Below are 5491 nucleotides of genomic sequence, written 5' to 3' on the forward strand. Positions count from 1 at the left end.
GGATGTAGTTTACATTTGAGAAGAAAAGTACAAGAGGTTGAAAGAGAAAATTAGTATATTTTGGAAAGCATTTTGGCAATATCCAGCAAAATTTGAAGCTTATGACCTACAGCAAGCCAACTTCTAAAGTATAAATCCCACAAAAACTCTTGCTCAGGGATACAAGGTTATTTATTGCCATATATTTGTATAATTCCAAAATGTCTTCCATTGGGAAAATGGATCCTCTTAGTTTCATTTGTGTCCATACCAAGCATGCCTTTCCTCTGCAGGGTCTTACAACCCCCTTCTTTTTATTGTTTAAGGTATTACAAATAGTAGTACATATATGTCTCCTTCCCCCCCCCCATTGACATCCCCTCAGCCTCTCCTACCCCCCCACACACACACTTGGTGGGGAGGGTCGGTAAGAGACCAACTGAAGGACTTGTACGCATGCATATAAGCACAACCAACAGAGGCAAGACAATGGAGGGGGGAAGGGAGGGTAACTCCCTTCTTCATGAAGTTGACAATCAGGCACTGAGCCTGCCTTTTTGCTCCCACCAACTCTCCCCTTCCCTCCCTCCCTACACCTCCTATTCCCTTGAACATCTCTTTTTGGCTTATCTCTGGCCAAGGTACCTGGTCAATGCCCACAACTCCTCCTTCATTTTGCCTTTTCTAGAAATCTTGCTTGACTTCTCCTCCAGACTGGGGTGACTGGTAATTCATAGCCAGAAACATTATCCTGCCTCACACTTCCTCATAGCCCAGTACCTGCTTAAAATGAGGAGGAACAGAGAAAGGAAAATACATACAGGGAGAAAAAAGCATAGATGAATAACTTCAAATATTCTCCTACCACGTTCTTCTAACAAATCTTTGGACAGTGATACCCACATGCAAATTGGTGCCTAGGTCTGTGGGTGGGGTGAGGAGGGCGCATGAATATCTGGTGAATTTCTTGACTCATCTGGAGGTTTGGACTCCTACCCATTGAAGGGACATCTTCATCCATCAATAACCTTCTGCTGCCTTTATCTTTCCCACCCTCGGAAGCTGACCTTGGCATAGGTAAGGGCAATACTTCTTCTGAAGCAGATTGTTACTGCAAGGTTGCACATAACTGGTTACCCTGGCAACCTTAAGACCCCTGTTCAGGGAAGAGTGGCTGTCAGTAACTGCAGGCAACTTGGGTGGTCCAGCCATTCTCTTCCTCCCCAGTCAATATCTTTCTTCAAATCTCTGTGCTCAAAAAGTCAGAGGCAGCCCCCTGCTCACATTTAGAGAGGTGATAATGAGGTTGGCTGCCATATTGGTGTTCAGCCCTCCCCTCACCCAGTATCCACCTTTGTGGCTTCCCGTTTATGATATAACAAAAAAATAAATAAATGAATGAAAAGTAAATACCCCCCATGCCTCTTTTAGTTAATAAATGTGAAGAATTGGGTGTGTACTGGTCCCATTTTTCTCTTTGGTCCATCACTTAGCCTTTTTTCTCGGGGGGGGGGGTCGCTTGCCTTTTGTTTTACATTTCAATTTGAGAGAAGTCACTATTCATTGACATACCAGATGACAAAAAATAATTATGGTAGGCACTTTTTTCATCTTTCCAGTGAGCCTGTTTATTTAGATTGTCCTATTGCCAGCATCTCCGTCTTCTACAAAATGCCTGGTCTCTGTTTCCAGTCCACCTCGAGAAGATCATTTGAAGGGCCAGCTGATGTTGCTTGTTTCTGTGAAGCAATTCCCAACAGCATAGATCTCATGAGTGAGATCCTCTGTGCAGATGCGCCGTGTTTACCAAGAGCCATCCTTGTGTTATCTGTCAGCGCAATTAGCTTCCTATTGATTTTGCCATAACCATGCTTGTAGCTCAATGAATAACTTCAGGTTTGGTGTCTCCATGAAATAAATGGTCCCACAATCCTCAGCATGTTAACTACAGCCTTGTTGAGCTTAACGAAGGTACCATCAAACATCTGGCGGAGGTGAAGAAACTACAACATCTTTCGGAACTTAGGGTTCATCAGCATCGTTAATATGGATCCAGATGACAAATGCCAGTTTGGATTCTGTAGGTACTTAGAAGTTGCCAGCTTTTTATTTTTTCCATCCTAGCCATTCTTGTCCCAGTTCAGTATTTCGCCTATATTCCTGTGATAGTGCTTACCTTCCTCATAGATAAGCTTCTTTCTAAACATCCTTTGAATAAACTTCTTCTTCAGGAGCTTGATCTTCAGCTCTGCAAAATTCACTTTTTTTCTTCTCTGCACGCTCGTGGTTTCAACTGGAAAGACCACATAACCTGTTTTTAGGTTTGGCTTTTTTTTTTTTTAACAAGTTGTATTTGTTCACTTTACTTTGAATTTGCTTTTATTCATCTCACAGTATATTAGGAACATCCTTCACATTTGGGGCATTTAAATAACCTATATATCATTGTGTGTGTGTGTGTGTGTGTGTGTGTGTGTGTGTGTGTACCAAAATTTACTCAATTCCCTATTCTTGGGCATTCAGATTGCTTATGGTTCATTGGCATTAAAAACAATGCTACAAATAGCATTCTGTGTATACATGTTCCTTATCAAACGTGATTTTTTTAATGTAAGTTAAAATTCTAGACCTGAAATTGTCACATAACATATAGTTTTAATTTGAATAACTGCTGCCACATTTATTTGCAAAAACAGTTGAAGAATTCACACTCCTACCACCAAAGTAAGAAAATGTTTCCATCCCAGAGTATTTGTCAGCAGTGGTTGTTATTGCTTGTTCAGAACATTTACCAATCTAACAGGTGAAAAACATGGCATCTCACTATGGTTCTAACTCAGTATCCTGGGGTAGGAGCAAAAATGTAAATCCCAAACAAAAAGAAGCATGCCTGCGAATCTGAAATTCTTAGTTGCATGCACTGGTATAGCTCTCTCTCCACCTGACCCTGGTGTGAGACCTGCATTCCTCCTTGCCGAGGCCTGAGAAAGTGAGAAACAGCCCGTGTTTCCTTAATACTGTTTCCTTCAAGCTCAACAGAATTATGTCAACTGTTATTATAAGGAAGGGCCATTGACACGCCAGCTTAAAAAGGAAAAGGTGTGTCCACCAGCTAGAATAAATAAAAGGGCAAAGCTCATAGAAACAGTTTTAAAACCCAACAGCTACAATAGTGCTGAGGAAGCTGGTAGGACAAAGCCAAGCACGATGCTTATAAACTCAGGGTGTCTCCTGAACTTGTTCAACTTAACTTTGGAAAGTCAACATAGGACTGCCCTGAAGAGGTCTGAAAGTGGCGATGATATTAGAGAGGTTTTCAAAAATGTATACATTGTGGGCCCTTCCTTTGGTCCCGCTTGATACCAATAATTTCAGAAGTATTCATGACTAATGAAAGTGTGACCAAGCAAAAATTAGACAACACACGAATGTATAGGCATACCTGATTTCATTTTACAGCCAAATAAAAATGGAGGCAATTGTAAAACTTCAATGCTCTTAGTGTTAATTCAAAGTCTGTAAGAAATTTTTCTTCGTGATTCATCCCATTGAAAACAGTCCTATTAGTTGGTAAGAGCAATAAATTCACCTTTAGAGGATTTTAAAGCCATCAAAATGTCCCAAGTCTTATCAATCATATATTGAGGGAGAGAAAAGACTAAATAAAATGATGCCACATGGATAGCATTTGCCACAGTCACTGAAGGCAGCTCAGGAATAAAATGTTCTACCTAAAACACAACCGTTTTTGGTGGCTCGGAGACCAGAGCAGAAAACAATGGTCTCCTACTGTGTAAAATAGGAAAAAAACACTAATTAGGATATACTGATGGAAAATACAGTGTAGAGAAACCTTTTTTTCTGGAATAGCATGTGCACCTTTCTATTAGCTTCTCACGTGGTATTGTGAAGTTTGTAAGTATACACGTCAACGTCACCTGTCAAACAATATAAGATTACAGACAGGAGACTCTTTTATTCCTCTTTATAATGTCCAAAATCTAGCACAGTGTCAGGTGCAGAGTACATGCTCCATAAATGTTAACTATAGAAACTCAAACATTATGTAGGAAGCTAAACCACTGGAAACACTGATGTTGTTAATTCTGTTGCTACATCAGGGTTAAGAATTGAATTGTGTGAGTTCCCCGCTCCCAAATTCATGTGTTGGAGCCTTAACACGTCCCCCTCTCCCCGCATGTGATTTTATTTGGAGATGGGGATTTGAGGCGGTAATTATGGTTAAATGAGGTCATAGGAGTGAAGTCCTGATTTAATAAGATTGATGCCCTTGTAAGAAAAGGAAGAGAGAGATCTATCCACACAAACACACTGTGGAAAGTTATACCAGCATACAGGGAGACGCGGCCATCCATGAGCCAGGAACAGAACTGGTTGGAACTTTGATCTTGGACTTCCAGTCTCCAAACTGTGAGGAAATAAATTTCTGTTGTTGAAGCCACAGTCTATTGTTTTTTTGTTAAGAGAACCCAAACAGACTAAGGCAATCAATAACCCAGTACAATTTCTGGTGCTCTTCACTGGTTTCATAACAATAAACAAAAGCAAAGAAAAATGACTTTTCTCATGTCATAATGATCATCCAAGAATGAATGTTAGCAAAATATTTGACATGTATGAATTTAACAGTAACCAAAAGCTTGAGGATGGTAAGGTATACAGTTAAAAGAGGAAGAAAATTAAAATATAAGTCAGAAATTACTTTTAACACAAAAAAAAATATTTTATTCAGCCTGCATCTCCTTTGACAAAGGACTCTTTGATTACATTTTTTTTTATCTTTGACAAAGCTTGAAACCATATTGACCTAATGCAAATGCCCCATTCTCTTTTTAGATTTCATCAAAGATTTGTAACAAATTGCGTAAGTGTTAACTTTTAAACTATAGCAGGTCTTATAATCTCATAATGTTAAAGCATCATTTGTTTTAACATTATGAGATGCTATAGGAACCTACTGCTGTTTATATCAATTGGCCTGTGGTAAAATTGGTTTCGTTATACATCATTTCTCTTAAAGTCGAAGAACTGATCGAGGACCTTAAGTGAGGGTTTACTGTATAGTAGTCCCCCCTTATGCACAGTTTTGTTTTCCTCGGTTTCAGTTACCCATGGTCAACTGCTGTTCAAAAATATTAAATAGAAAATGCCAGAAATAACCATCCATTTTGAACTGTTCTGAATAGCATGGCGAAGCTTCAAGCCATCCCGTTTTGTCCCACCCAGGACGTCAATCATCGCTTTGTCCAGTGTATCCATTCTGTATACACTCCCTGACCACCAGTCACTTAGGGTATTATCTCCACTATCAGATCAATTAGCAGCTACTTTGAGGGAAAGGAAGAGAGACATACACAGTACTCTTTCTTATTACAGTATATTGTTATAATTGTTCTACTGCATTATTAGTTATTGTTACTAATCTCTTATTGTGCCTAATTTATAGATGAAAGTTTATCATAGGTCTGAATGTATGGGAAGAAACAGTGTG

General features: G+C 39.4%; 1 pseudogene; it reads right to left on the reverse strand.

The window, feature by feature from the left end:
* Positions 1 to 735: 735 nt before the first annotated feature.
* LOC102757888 lies at positions 736 to 5259 on the reverse strand (annotated as a pseudogene).
* Between the last annotated feature and the right edge of the window lie 232 nt (positions 5260 to 5491).

The sequence above is a fragment of the Myotis davidii genome, unplaced genomic scaffold, assembly GCF_000327345.1.
Source record: "Myotis davidii unplaced genomic scaffold, ASM32734v1 scaffold175, whole genome shotgun sequence".
NCBI classification, from domain to species: Eukaryota; Metazoa; Chordata; class Mammalia; order Chiroptera; family Vespertilionidae; genus Myotis; species Myotis davidii.